This window comes from Ovis aries, chromosome 6 (genome assembly GCF_016772045.2).
Source record: "Ovis aries strain OAR_USU_Benz2616 breed Rambouillet chromosome 6, ARS-UI_Ramb_v3.0, whole genome shotgun sequence".
NCBI classification, from domain to species: domain Eukaryota; kingdom Metazoa; phylum Chordata; class Mammalia; order Artiodactyla; family Bovidae; genus Ovis; species Ovis aries.
Window position 1 is genome coordinate 63,661,946 of NC_056059.1, and position 16,224 is coordinate 63,678,169.

Genomic DNA, 16,224 nt, shown 5'->3' on the forward strand with positions numbered 1-16,224 from the left:
GGGCAAAGGCTAACAGAGTTTTACCAAGAGAATAACTGGTCATAGAAAACAACCTCTTCCAACAACATAAGAGAAAACACTACCCATAGACATCACCAGATGGTCAATACCAAAATCAGATTGATTATATTCTTTGCAGTCAAAGGTAGAGAAGCAATATAAAGTTAGCAAAAACAAGACCGGGAGCTGACTGTGGCTCAGATCATGAACTGCTTATTGCCAAATTCAGAATTAAACTGAAGAAAGTAGGGAAAACCACTAGGCCATTCAGATATGACCTAAATCAAATCCCTTATGATTATACAGTAGAAGTGACAAAAAGACTCAGGGGATTAGATCTGATAGAGCACCAAAGAATTTTATCAAGATCAAGGAAATGCAAAAAGGCAAAATGGTTGTCTGATATGGCCTTACAAATAGTTATGAAAAGAGAAGCAAAAGGCAAAGGAGAAAAGGAAAGACCTACCCATTTGAATGCAGAGTTCCAGAGAATAGCAAGGAGAGATAAGAAAGCCTTCGTCACTGATCAATGCAAAGAAAGAAAGGAAAACAACAGAATGGGAAAGACTAGAGATCTCTTCCGGAGAAGGCAATGGCAACCCACTCCAGTACTCTTGCCACGAAAATCCCATGGATGGAGGAGCCTGGAAGGCTGCAGTCCATGGGGTTGCTAAGAGTTGGACATGACTGAGCGACTTCACTTTTGGAGAAGGAAATGGCAACCTACTCCAGTGTTCTTGCCTGGAGAATCCCAGGGACGGGGGAGCCTGCTGGGCTCCCATCTATGGGGTCACACAGAGTCGGACACGACTGAAGTGACTTAGCAGCAGTAGCAGCAGCAGAGATCTCTTCAAGAAAATTAGAGATACCAAGGGAACATTTCATGCAAAGATGGGAACAATAAAGGACAGAAATGGTATAGACCTAACAGAAGCAAGAGATATTAAGAAGAGGTGGCAAGAATATACAGAAGAACTATGCAAAAAAGACCTTCATGACCCAGATAACCACAATGGTGGGATCACTGACCTAGAGCCAGACATCCTAAAATGCAAAGTCAAGTGGGCCTTAGGAAGCATCACTACGAACAAAGCTGGTGGAAGTGATGGAATTCCAGTTGAGCTACTTCAAATCCTAAAACATGATGCTGTGAAAGTGCTGCACTCAATATGCCAGCAAGTTTAGAAAATGCAGCAGTGGCCACAGGTCTGGAAAAGGTCAGTTTTCATTCTAATCCCAAAGAAAGGTAATGCCACACAATTCCACTCATCTCACACGCTAATAAAGTAATGATCAAAATTCTCCAAGCCAGGATTCACGGTACATGAACTGTGAACTTCCAGATGTTCAAGCTGGCTTAGAAATGGCAGAGGAACCAGAGGTCAAATTGCCAAGATCCAATGGATCATCAAAAAAGCAAGAGAGCTCCAGAAAAATACCTATTTCTGCTTTATTGACTATGTCAAAGCCTTTGACTGTGTGGATCACAATAAACTAAGGAAAATTCTTCAAGAGATGGCAATACCAGACCACCTGACCTGCCTCCTGAGAAATCTGTATACAGGTCAAGAAGCAACAGTTAGAACTGGACATGGAACAACAGATTGGTTCCAGATTGGGAAAGGAGTACGTCAAAGCTGTATCTTGTCACTCTGCTTATTTAATTTATACACACAGTACATCATGCAAAATGTCAGGCTGGTTGAAGCACAAGCTGGAATCATGATTGCTGGGAGAAATATCAATAACTTCAGATATGCTGAGGACACCATGCTTATGGCAGAAAGCAAAGAATTAAAGAGCCTTTTGATGACAGTGAAAGAGGAGAGTGAAAAGGTTGGGTTAAATACTCAACATTCAGAAAACTAAGATCATGGCCTCTGGTCTTATCACTTCATGGCAAATAGATGGGGAAACAGTGAACAGTGATACACTTCATTTTGGGGGGCTCCAAAACCACTACAGATGCTGACTGTAGCCATGAAATTAAAAGACACTTGCTCCTTGGAAGAAAAGTTATGGCCAACCTAGACCCACTCCAGTACTCTTGTCTGGAGAATCCCATGGACAGAGGAGCCTGGTGGGCTGCAGTCCATGGGGTCGCTAAGAGTCGGACAAGACTGAGCGACTTCATTTTCATTTTTCACTTTCATGCATTGGAGAGGGAAATGACAACCCACTCCAGTGTTCTTGCCTGGAGAATCCCAGGGACGGGGGAGCCTGGTGGGCTGCTGTCTATGGGGTCGCACAGAGTTTTACACGACTGAAGCGACTTAGCAGCAGCAGCAGCAGATAGCATATTAAAAAGTAGAGACATTACTTTGCCAACAAAGGTCTGTCTAGTCAAAGCTATATTTTTTCCAGTAGTCATGTACAGAAGTGAGATTTGGACTCATCTGCGCTCAGATTTAAAAGAAATCTAAGCGCAGAAGAACTGATCTTTTTGAATTGTGGTGTTGGAGAAGACTCTTGAGAGTCCCTTGGACAGCAAGGAGATCCAACGAGTCCATCCTAAAAGAAATAAGTCCTGATATTCACTGGAAGGACTGATGCTGAAGCTGAAACTCCAATGCTTTGGTCACCTGATGCGAAAAAATGACTCATTTGAAAAGACCCTGATGCTGGGAAAGATTGAAGGCAGGTAGAGAAGGGGACGACATAGGATGAGATAGTTGGATGGCTTCACCGATTCAATGGACATGAATTAAACCTGGGTAGTTGGTGATGGACAGGAAGGCTTAGCATGCTGCAGTCCATGGAATCCCAAAGAGTGGGACAGTACTGGGTGACTAAACTGAATGGAGTGCAGCACTTTCACAGCATGATCTTTTAGGATTTGAAATAACTCAACTGGAATTCCATCACCTCCACTAGCTCTGTATGTAGTGATGCTTCCTAAGGCCCACCTTTCTTCACATTCCAGGATGTCTGTCTCTAGGTCAGTGATCCCACCATCGTGGTTATCTGGGTTGTGGAGATCTTTTCTGTATAGTTATTTTGTGTATTCTTGCCTCCTCTTCTTAATATCTTCTGCCTCTGTTAGGTCCATACCATTTCTGTCCTTTATTGTTCCCATCTTTGCATGAAATGTTCCCTTGGTATCTCTAATTTCCTTGAAGTGATCTCTAGTCTTTCCCATTCTGTTGTTTTCCTCTATTTCTTTGCACTGATCACTGAGGAAGGCTTTCTTATGCCTCCTTGCTATTCTCTGGAACTCTGCATTCAGATGGGTATATCTTTCCTTTTCTCCTTTACCTTTAGCTTCTCTTCTTTTCCCAGCTATTTGTAAGTCCTCATCAGACAATCATTTTGCCTTTTTGCATTTCTGTTTCTTGGGGATGGTCTTGATCACCGCCTCCTGTACAGTGTCATGAACCTCCATCCATAGTTTTTCACGCACTCTGTCTATCAGACCTAATCCCTTGCATCTTTTTGTTACTTCTACTGCATCATCATAAGGGATTTGATTTCGGTCATACCTGAATGGGGTAGCGGTTTTCCCTACTTTAATTAAATACATGATTAATATCAGGGATATCTTTTTCTTTCAATGGTTTACTTATTTTTTAATGTAATAGAAAATGAAAACTAAGGTATGAAATCTTAAAAAAAAGGAATAGAGAATCACAACTATATATGAATACAGAACTAACTCCTAAATGCATTTGGATGTACCTAGAAAGTTTAATATTTGCATAGTTGTATTAAAAAAGCATTTTTATATCCTCTGTTCTGCTGCCTTTAAGATTGAAGTTTGCTAAGCGTTCCTTCACAACTATCTTTATACACAAACATGTGTTTTTAAACACATGCACAGTAGAACTGGTTATTTGATTCTTTGGTTTGTTGTGGGTATTCTGTATATGCAACAATGTTTGTGTGAAGACAAACAGGTTTGTTCAATGTATGGTCCAGATACTGTCCTAAAATTGCCTGGTAATGAGCCAGCTGGGACCAGGGCTTTTCTTGTCTCCCAACAAGGGATGCTGTGCAGAATCTTCATTTTACCCAAAGGCTACATTTGGCAGGCAGCTGGCATTCTAACACATCATTACTAGTTGATAATCTACTTCAAACTGTATATCCAAACTCTGACTCTTCTCTCCCAATTCTGAGGTCACAGTCAAACTCATCTCACATAGACTGAGAGCACTAGAATGGCGGGTCAGTCCTGTGATATACCCAGCTGTGCCTGGCCTAAGTAATATTTTCTGCAGAATTCCAATAAAACTAGAGACTTATACGTATCTGCGATCTGCCCATGAGTTCCAGTCAAAGAAAAGGAAGACTTTCCTAGTTTGTGCTCCCCAAATCTCTGTGCATCAGTGGCTTCAAATGTGAGGTGAGCACCAACTGGTCCATGTTAGCTAAAAAGTATTTAAATGAATACACCAACAGACGGAGATATAGCTCAAGTGCTACAGGAAGTTATAGTCAATATGATGGCCATGTGGTCCAGTGGCCTCTGTGCTATAGAGGTCCTGAAGTAGGTCAGCCAGCTGCCCTTGGGAGGATACCTATAATCTTAACTGAAACTGGTCTCTAATTTGGTACCTCATTTAATTTGAAGAAACAGTATTTTCTGGCTCAGAATCAACTCCTCAGTGGAAATTTTGACCTTCCCATTAATTAACAGTGAGTTGGCTTGTAATTTATTTGGCTTATCTATAATTCAGATTCTGTCTACAAGAATGATATATACCATTGATTAACACATATAGTACAAAATTATTGTTGTCTGTAGTTTACAAGGTACTAGTTTAGGTAATGAAGATACGATGACATCATATTAGGAGATACAGATAAACAAATATCTGAGACAAAGAGACAGGAATAGGCATAGGATCCTTTGGAACAGATACCTAATTTCTGACCTGAAAAGTATATTAAATTTTGGCCTAGTAGAGATGTGAGGGGAGAAGGCAATGGCACCCCACTCTAGTACTCTTGCCTGGAAAATCCCATGGATGGAGGAGCCTGGTAGGCTGCAGTCCATGGAGTTGCTAAGAGTAGGACACAACTGAACAACTTCACTTTCACTTTTCACTTTCATGCATTGGAGAAGGAAATGGCAAACCCCTCCAGTGTTCTTGCCTGGAGAATCCTAGGGACGGGGGAACCTGGTGGGCTGCCGTCTGTGGGGTCACACAGAGTTGGACACAACTGAAGCGACTTAGCAGCAGCAGTAGCAGAGATGTGAGGAAAGAAATTTCAAATACAGAAACAACATCTGCAAAAACCTGCAAGGAAACTTGCCAAAATTAGGTAAATGAAGGTAGCTCCTCCTTCACGAAACCAACTGAGCAAGGAAGGAGTCATGAGAGATAGGGCTGAAAAGATAAACCAATGGTGAGATACGAATGGTCATGTAAAATATGGTAAGCATTTTGAACTAAATTAAACTAGGTTTTAGAAGAAAGCAACTTTTATAAGTTCAAGAGAGACCAGATGAAATGGACAGAACCCAGTGACTAGTTGTAGAAGATGAAGAATTAATTATACTATCCCAAAGTCTAGTTTGAGCACCCTTCTTCAATCAGAAAGAAAGACAAACTAGACAACACTATAGGTTTCTGTAGGTTGGTGAGACAAAACACAGAGAGATCATGCATTCTGTTTCGGAAATAAGGGTCTGAGGTGATGTGAGACATACAAGTTCATGCAGCTGGTAGGAGTTGATATATATTAGGCTGAGGTCCCAGGAGATATGTAATTTAGATTTGTAACCATCAGAATAAAGCTGTTGTTGCTGTTGTTGTTCCTGTTCAGTGGCTCAGTCATGTCTGACTCCTTGCAACCCCGTGGACTGCAGCATGCCAGGCTTCCCTGTCCTTCACCATATCCCAGAGCTTGGTCAAACTAATGTCCATGGAGTTGGTGATGCCATCCAATCAGCTTATCCTCTGTCATCCCCTTCTTCTAGTGCCTTCAATTTTTCCCAGCATCAGGGTTTTTTCTAATGAGTTGGCTTTTTGCATCAGGTGGCCAATGTATCGGAGCTTTAGCTTCAGCATCAGTCCTTCCAATGAATATTCAGGACTGATTTCCCCGAGGATTGACTATTTGATCTCCCTGTAGTCCAAGGAACTCTCAAGAGTCTCCTCCAACATCACCGTTCAAAAGCATCAATTCTTCAGAGCTCAGCCTTCTTTACGGTCCAGTTCTCACATCCATACATGTCTACCGGAAAAACCACAGCTTTGACTAGATGGACTTTTATTGGCAAAGTGATGTATCTACTTTTTAATATGCTGTCTAGGTTGGTCATAGCTTTTCTTTCAAGGAGCAAGCATCTTTTAATTTCATGGCTGCAATCACCATCTGTAGTGATTTTGGAACCCAAGTACAGAAAGAATATAGCTGACATATGACAAATAAACAGAAAAGTAGTAAGAAAAAGGAAAAAATAGTGTCATGAAAGGTCAAACAATAGATTCAATTTTTTTAATTATGTAAGTTAAGGTTCCTTATAATCTGATCCAAGCAGTGAACTGTGTACTAAGTAAGAAATGAACTCTGTTTTCTTCACCAATGCAATCTCAATTCTCAGAAGTCATTGGTAGCACTTTGGTGTGTATGACCAGATACTGTCCAGATATATATAATATTTATACCCATGTTTATACAGAGAGATCATATTCTATATTCTACAACTTGTTTTATTTATTAGACTCTGGATATATTTTACTATCTGAATGACATCATATTCTATTGTATGAATATATCATGAGTAAATCATTTAAATTTTATATTTAAATTCTTATTCTAGGAATAATTCAAGGACAATATAAAAATAATAAAAAATAAAATTAAAAACTTAAAATCTCCATCCTTGACTAGAATCAACCCCTGTTAGTCTTTTAGGATATCTGAAGATTGTTTCCAAGTATTACACTTAAAATTCTGCTATATAATTCACCAAATTCATATTTCTATTATATCTCACCAGTAAAAGATGAAAAATAGGAAATTTATGCAGCCTCTCATTTCTCTTGTCCTCTACATCCAAATCTGTTACTTAATAATTTTAATTTCTTCTAGGGTTTGTATTTTTCATTCACTTATGTAAGAGATTGTAATCTACTTTTCTTGAGTTGTTTATCACTTTTAATATTATTTATTTACCTTCCAATCAAAAAGAGAGGAAACTAGCTACTTCGCTTCTGGCTGTCTTTCTTCCATTTCTCAAAGATTTTGGCATAAATTATTTTAGGATCAAAATTTTGCATTCTCTTCTGTAAATATAAATTCTAAAACTAATTTTCTTTATTTCTATAGTTTAGTACTAATATTGTTTAACCACTGTACAGAATTTAATGTGCAATTATGTAAACATTATGTACTATAAAATAAAAAAGCATATTGAACTCATAGAAACTTAAGAGTATATTATTTAAGCTCTTGTTTCCAGTTCCTTTTCCAACTTTCTTATAATATTTTTGTAGTCCACCATGCCTTTCCTCCTCCCATTTTGAGGGGAGGTTTTTCTTTTTATTTCCAGGAATACTTGCTCAAGTGACTTTTTTTCACAAAATAAATACGTACACTAAAATTTCTGAGTCATTCTATTCCTGCAAAAGTGTGTATTTTAACTCCACATTTGATTGACAGTATATCCAGATATCTAGGTTCAAAACATTTTCCCTCAGACTTAGGAAACTACTGTTCCAGGGTCTGATGTTGCAGATGAGAAGTCTGATGTCTCTCTGAGTGCCAGTTCTTTGAAATCAACATTTATTAGCATAATTTTGCTTGGTCTCATTTCTTTCTGGATGATTTCTAGAATTTTTCTCTTTAACCTTGATATTCTAAAATTTTATTCTTTTGGATCTTTTCATCTTGCCCAGCAATGAAAAACCAGTTTTTACCAATGTATTCAAAACATCAGCTAAGGCAAATCAGTGTCTCTATTCTCCCTCTAAAACTCACTTTGGACATGTGCTGAGCTTTTCTCATTTACTTTTCTTTAATTTTCCTCCTAATCTTCATCTGTTTCTTTTTTGTCTTAGTTCTGTCAGATTTCTTGATTTTTTTTTCCAGATGATTTATTGCTGTTTTTTAAGATAACTTCTTCCATCAAGACCCCTTAACTCTGCCTGTTTTTACCACTCATACTTTGTCATTTTCATTTCCATATTCATTTTTCAAATTTAATGAGTAATCATTCCAATAGTTTAATTTACACCTAAATCTTAATAAAGACAACTAAGTTTATCTTTAAGTTTTCCTTTATTCTCTGAATTATCTCTAATCCTCCAGACTGATTTTTCTTTTGGTTTATCTTGTTTGTTTGTTTGTTTCTTCTCTTTGGTGATATTGATTTTTTCCAGAAGTCACATGTTCATTATAAACATAAGCGAAATACTAAGTGTTTATGGATAAAATTTGTTTTCTCATCAATTATGTATGCTTCTTCCAGGTGATAGGTCTCTTCTATTGGAAGATCAACTGCAATTGTTAATATAAATAACTGTGCATGTCAACAGGTAATATTCCTATAGGCTTCACAGATAAGAAAAAGGAAGTCAGACATCTACATTACCAGAAGAAGGAGTAAGCAGTTTGGCAGTGGAGACAATCCTTTTACTACTGAATCAAAGTACATTTCTTTTCATTTCTCTCTCTCTTTTTTTTTTTTTTTTTGTGAGTCTAGAGCAGAGGTTGGGAGAAGACAATGGCACCCCACTGCAGTACTTTTGCCTGGAAAATCCCATGGACAGAGGAGCCTGGTAGGCTGCAGTCCATGGGGTCGCTAGGAGTCGGACACGACTGAGTGACTTCACTTTCACTTTTCACTTTCATGCCTTGGAGAAGGAAATGGAAACCCACTCCACTGTTCTTGCCTGGAGAATCCTAGGGACAGGGGGAGCCTGGTGGGCTGCCATCTATGGGGTCGCACAGAGTCGGACACAACTGAAGCGACTTAGCAGCAGCAGCAGAGCAGAGGTTGACATAAGTAACTTTAATGGAACACAGCTATGCTCATTTAGGTAAATGTTTATGGTTGCTTCATGCTACAAGAGAATTGAATCGTTGTATCAGAAGATTATATGGCCTGAAAAGCCTAAAATGTTCACTATGAAGATTTTTGCTTGGCAAAAGTTTGGCAACTCCTCATCTAGGGTATCCTTAAGCCACTGATACTTCCTTTTCATCCTCAGTGCTCACTAGTAGCTGTGTTCAGGTAGATCATTTTCTGTGTTTAAGAAAGAAATTTCAGTACTTATCTTTATGTTAAAAATACCAATCATTAGATACTTAATTTACAACAGGAAGAGGGAAGAAAGGCAGGTGTATTGGGTATTCTAAAGGTCTTTACTTAATAAATTACCTGGTTTGTTCCCAGCTGTCTTTGAATTTGTTAACTCTCAACCTGGAGCATCTTTGGACTTGGGGAGGGAAGTCCTTGCTTATTTCTGTTATCTATAGGATATTCTACATTAATCTTATGCTATATGCATTCTATATCCCAAGCTCATGGGATTTCTGATCCATTGTTGAATCAAATTATTTCTTATTTATTATCATTATAATTGTATTTCCCTTCTGTTTCCATGAAATTTCTGAATGACCCATGAAAACTTTTAAAGTAAATGAGCTAGATTCTTGTGCTCAAGCTGTCATCTGGTATACGAAACTCCAAGAGAAAAAAGCTTTACATGAAGGAATAATCAATATTGCTAAATACTGCTGAGAATTAAAATGAGATGTGGGTGGAAAAGTGACCCTAGATAGAGAAACAAGGAAATCATCGGTTACCTTGGATACAGTAGGTTAAGTAGAATAGTAGGGGGAGAGCAGAGAGCAATAGCTTGGGGAATGATTGAGATTTGAAGAAATAAATATAGTGCATATATACAACTTTCTGTTGTTTGATCATGAAAGAGAGGAGAGATATAGGTCAATATGTGAGAAAAAGAAAGTATGACTAGATTATGGATTTAGAAATCTGTGGGCAGGTCAAGAAGCAACAGTTAGAACTGGACATGAAACAACAGACTGGTTCCAAATAGGGAAAGAGTACATCAAGGCTGTATATTGTCACCCTGCTTATTTAACTTATATAGAGAGTACATTATGCAAAATGCCAGGCTGGATGAAGCACAAGCTGGAATCAAGATTGCTGAGAGAAATAACAATAACCTCAGATACGCAGATGACACCACCCTTATGGCAGAAAGCAAAGAAGAACTAAAGAGCCGTTTGAAGTGATGAAAGTGAAAGAGGAGAGTGAAAAATTGGCTTGAAACTCAATATTCAGAAAACTAAGATCATGGCATCCAGTCCCATCACTTCATGACAAATAGATGGAGAAACAATGGAAACAGTGGCAGACTTGACTTTATTGAGCTCCGTAATCACTGCAGATGGTGACAGCAGCCATGAAATTAAAAGACACTTATTCCTGGAAGCAAAGCTATGACCAACCTAGACAGTATATTAAGAAGCAGAGATCTTTGCTGACAATGGTTTGTCTAGTCAAAGCTATGGTTTTTCCAGTAGTCATGTATGGATGTGAGAGTTGGACTATAAAGAAAGCTGAGCGCCAAAGAATTGATGTTTTTGAACTGTGGTGTTGGAGAAGACTCTTGAGAGTCCCTTGGACTGCAAGGAGATCCAACCAGTCCATCCTAAACGAGATCAGTTCTAGGTGTTCATTGGAAGGACTGAAGCTGAAGCTCCAACACTTTGGCCACCTGATGCAAAGAACTGACTCATTGGAAGAGACTCTAATGCTAGGAAAGATTGAAGATGGGCAGAGAAGGGGACAACAGAAGTTGAGAGGGTTGGATGGCATCACTGATGCAAGGGACATGAGTTTGACTAAGCTCTGGGAGATGGTGATGGACAGGGAAGCCTGGTGTGCTACCGTCCATAGAGTTGCAAAGAGGTGGACACAACTGAGTGACTAAACTGATTGCTTGTTCATTGTTGCCATGTTTCTTTTTTAAGATAGAAGTTACTATATCACACCTAAAATTCAGTGAAAGAAACTTTTAGATATAAACATTTTATTGGAAGAAAGAAAGGAAAAGAGAGGGTATAATTTATGAAATGTGTCCTTGAATAGGCAGGAAAGAGTAGAATCCTGGGTAGAGGTGGAAGAATTCGCTTTAGATAAGATGGCCAAAATAGGAGGGAAGGACAGGTGTGAATATAGACCAGAAATCAATGGCAGTTAAATCACAAAGGTTTTCCTCCTTATCACTTTTATTTTCCACGTGAGATACCAGCTAAGAATATATGCTATGTGTTAGCTAGCCTAGGAAATTCAGAGAGGGTTGGAATAGGTGCCATAGATAATGGAAGAGAGAGAATTTGGATAACACTGAAGTACAGAGGATCCAACTGGGGGTGGGTATCATTCTTCTATAGTAACATAAGCTTCATTTTGTAATTTTCTGTAACAGTTTTCAGTAATCTAAAGAAGAGTGCAGCTAGGTTTATCTAGAGTTAAGGTTTTACCCAGTAAGGAACTGGAAGATTTGGTAAAGACTATCTGAAATTTGATTATAATGCTTAAGATGAGAAAGAAGGGAGTAAAGATGACTGATGGGGGGAAAGGTAGAGAATTTAGGGACTATGTACTTTTGTGGTTAAAAGTTCAAAATAGTGTATAAACATAGAATGAGGGAGTTGCAGGAAAAGATGACTACAGAATCTTTTTTTTTAATTTAAAATCTGGCTATGACTACAGAATATTTTTTTAAATAATAAAGAAATGCATTACTATGCCATGACCCTCTTGTAGATATGGAAATAAATTTCTAATTTAATTCTTACTTCAAAGTGAGTAATTATTATGTAATTCCTTTCAGAGATAAGAAAATCACACAAAATCACACATAAGAACAGTAACTTGCACAGGGTTATACAAAATACCAAAAGGTGATAAATCTAAAATTTGGTGTTTGTCAAATCAATCCTATATTCTTGATGCTTCTCCTGTGTCTCAATGATATTTCCAATGAGAAGAGGGCCAGCAAGAGAATGACAGTCCTATGTCCTTTTCTATGAAGCATCAAATCCCACAGCAAATTACTCTTATCAAGTCCTATACTTTCTGTCCATCCTTTCATATATGACTTCCTATAAAGAAAATGGTCCCTTTGTGGGAAAGTTTGGGCACTTCAAATTTGGGGGGATTTTTTATTTGCAACTACGTTTTTCCAAGGGGCACTTAGAAAAGGATATTTCAAAATTTTCTTCAATAAAAATCTCTCTAGATTCCGGTACTGCCCTAAATTATTATATTGCCCTAAGAATACAGGTTATGATTCAGATATATAGCTAATGCCTAGTCACAGGTACCTTTTCCCCATAAATATTGTGAAATAAAGCTTTATACATTTTGCTGGTGTAGGGAGAATCACTGAAAAATAGACTTCTCCCAATAAAGCATTTTTATTTTGGAAGCATAATTACAGTCTCAGAGGACTCTGCTAGAATTCATTTCAGGAAAGGTTTTGAAACTGAAAGACTGGGATGCACAACAGTCAAGCAGCAGTTGTGTGCAAGAAAATGGAGACAAGCTCACCGAATCTATAATCAATCCCTGCACAATGGAGACTGGAAAATGGAAGAGAGGAAAACGAAACGAAGTCCATGGTTTATTCCTAATTCTTAGAAAAGCCGATAGACACTTCTGCTTTGCTAATGTAGTTTAAGACATTTTAAGAACGCACGCAAAAGGACAACAAGTTTAGAGTGACGAGAAAAACGACAGTAGAACCAGGGGCTTCATAAAATGGCATTCCCAGCTGGATTTGCACATTCTGTTCCTCATTCCTAGAAACTGTTCCTTGCAGTGCCAAGGCTCCTTTCGTTCCATGTTTGTTCCAAAAGTGTCATTTGCTCACACCAGCTTTCATCAATCACCCTGGGTAAATACTTGCCAACCTGTTTTGCTTATCATTTGGTACATTTTCTTCAAAATATTTATCACAATACCTGTTTTACTTGTAGTTTTTATCCTAACTTTCTCTGTTCTCTCTTTAACCCCCATTTTTACTGTATGAGCAATTCAATCAGCATCAAGGCTGTTTTATGTAAAAATGTCCACCATGAACCTTATACATAGTTCGCACTTGATTATCTTTTGCCGATTTAATCTACCATCAACTTTATAAGAATAATCTTCCAAAGGTTCACTTAAGATTTGCTGGGTCACTCAGGTTTGTATTTGAGTGCAGGCAACAGAGACCCCACAGTGTCCTATCCAAAGGGTATAGCTGTTTTACTTTATGTTCTTATATAACCAAGTGCTCAGAGATAAGTATTAGCTCAGGAAAGGTGTGACAACTCCACATTACCATTATCCTAAAATCTTTGGATTTTTGTTTTCCCAAACTTAGTTTAGCATCCTGCATCAGAGATTGTAAAATGTGTTTTTTATTTGTTGGGAATATCATAAAAGGTATCAGTGGTTCTGTTAGTAAAAAGTCTGGGCAGAGAATTAAGTCTTTATACACACTAGAATGTCTCTTGATTGATATATAACAACAGCAAAAAATCATCATCACATTGTTTATATCACCCCAGCAGGCATAATCAGCTATAGACATGTCCTACATGGAAAACAAAATCTTTATCAGAGAAGACATAGAGAGCACTGAATTAAAATGAAGAGAGACAGATAAATGAAATAACAATGTAACGGCAGAATAAGACAGCTCAGTGTACACATCTTCACTTTAGGGATGACTTGTCCAGTGATACATGAATATTCAGTTTGTTGAAAAAGGCATCTTTTTCTCTAGACCATATCTGAACTGACACAGTCAGCTCAATTATAGGACCCTGTCTTTTCTATACTTCCTTTTCTGACTAAATCCTTTTTTGAGGGATACTCTTTATATTTTACTATGTTAAATTAAATTTAATCTTGTAATTCAAGAAGCTGATATTTCTGTTTAAGACAACTTTGCATATCTCTGATCTGATCTGTTACGTGTTGACTTCACAGTCGAACACTCAGAAAATAATTTCATTCTCATTTTTTCCAAGTCTTCCTGGGACATTATTATAGTCAGGAAATACTGACAAAGAGTACATATAATAGACAATACATAGTGTGCAATAGGAATAAAAATTTTTCTACTAATGTCCAATACTGATATTGGCTTCCCCTTGGAGACACTAGTAAACATATTATTTTCTAAATAATTGAAACATGTATACTATCATGTAAGAAACGAATCGCCAGTCTATGTTCGATACAGGATACAGGATGCTTGAGGCTGGTGCATGGGGATGATCCAGAGAAATGATATGGGGTGGGAGGTGGGAGGGGGGTTCAGGATTGGGAACTCATGTACACCCATGGTGGATTCATATCAATGTATGGCAAAACCAATACAGTATTGTAAAGTAAAACAAAGTAAAAATAAAAATTTAAAAACAAACAAACAAAAAAGAATTGTTAAGATTTCTGAATGTTTGGTTCCTTAACATAAGCCAACACTTAACTAATTCATTCTCTTTCTAAATGCAAGGATTTGCAATCAAAGTGGCCCAATTTGAGGCTGGCTTTACAATGCTAACTGCGATTTTAGGCAACTCACATGACATCCCTGAACTCATTTCTCCTTCCAGAGAAATGATATATCTGCCAAGCTATCACACAGGGTTGTTTTAAAAATCAGATTACAGAGGTATGAGGAAAAGTAAGGTGAAAGAAACAATCTTGGTTAAGGCAGAATTTCTAAGTGTTGCTTACCTCTAAATTTCTAAAATTCTGGAAAAAAGAACTATAAATACAATTGTCTGTTTGATATAGCCAATCCGGATAACTAGCCACAATTACCTCTTTGGAGTGTAGCAGATAGTTTGGACAGATAAGCTGCGATGCTTCACATGTGTGTATGTAAGATTCCTGAAAAGACAGGAGGAATCCAAGGTGAAGAGAACTGTTCAAAAATTGTAATGAGAGGATGAGGTTGAGGGCAAGCTTTCCTAGTACTGCCATCTTCTAGAATAGAATTCTTAGGCATTTAATAATTATAAATTTAAATCTGCCATTCTAGGTTTTTGTGAAAACATATTAGTCAAAGTATGAACGTAAAATCTGTCTTATTTAATAATTTGCTAATTAGATATACAACTTTAAATATTCATACATATAATTCTTCTCTGCACCTGCAAATGTTAGCAGCTGGCATAAATCTTAGTCTCTCCCTATGCTTAGGAAATATTTATAAACAGCCCTGCAGAAGGAGGTGTACCCTCAAAGCCTTAATTCATGGGGTATACAGGCAACGTAGTGCTATAAGGCACATCCAAAACAGGGCAGGAAGAAACATGTACAGATACACAAGATAAACCTAGCATTTGCTTCAGAGAGTGGTGAGGTAGGAAAACTCTAGAGTCAATGCATACCTTCTCAAAATAGAATCTCGAATATAAAGGAAAAAACAAATATGTGAACAAGGCAGACATTGTGCTAACAGCCAGATAGGAGTTGTGGTCTAAAACATTTAATTTGAAAAGCATTATTATCCGCGTATGCCATTGCTGCTTCTGTTCCATTCACAACTTTGTACCGTTCTGGGCTTTTGTTTGTTCCATCCTTTTAAGTACATTGGACATCTATGCGTGATGAGCCTTTTGTATATTTTTAACCTTTAACACTTCATATTTTGGGTCATTTTTACTTTCAGGAATAACAGCATAGCACCAATAACATTAGGATTAAACATGATTGTGTGTGTGTGTGTGTGTGTGTGTGTGTGTGTGTGTGTTCTGGCAGCTGTTTATACCACGCGGATTAATTTTTTTTCTAAAAAAAATAAAAAACAGGATTCTACTTTGTGCCATTTGCCTTTAACTTCCATGTGTTTAGAATTAGGATTAAAGCAATTTGATTTGGTGAAAGTGACTACTTAAATCCCTCAGTATATTAAAAAACACAGGTCTATTCCCATATATTTTCTTTACTTACAGGGTTTGGGACCTGACTTACCAAGATAATTTCCTTCAATCTTCACTGCATTTGTCTCAACAATTTAAAACTTAAGCACCATTTTATTTTTCACATTTTAGCTTATGATTTTTTTGTATAAACAGGTTATGTCTTTCCTCCTCGGCTTTAAGCCCTATTTGTTAGTCTAGGTAGCTTTCTCTGAATTTGTTATTTACTATGGGTGGCCATGGCTGATACTCCTGTCTTTCTAATATCTGAACATTTGAAAGCAAGCTGTTTTCCAGAAAGATTCCCATGCATGA

General features: G+C 37.6%; 1 protein-coding gene across 1 annotated transcript in view; it reads right to left on the reverse strand.

Annotated features, from left to right (window-relative positions):
• The window catches only part of KCTD8 (potassium channel tetramerization domain containing 8), a 283,977-nt gene that overhangs the window by 124,385 nt on the left and 143,368 nt on the right, over positions 1 to 16,224 (reverse strand). The window lies entirely within an intron of this gene.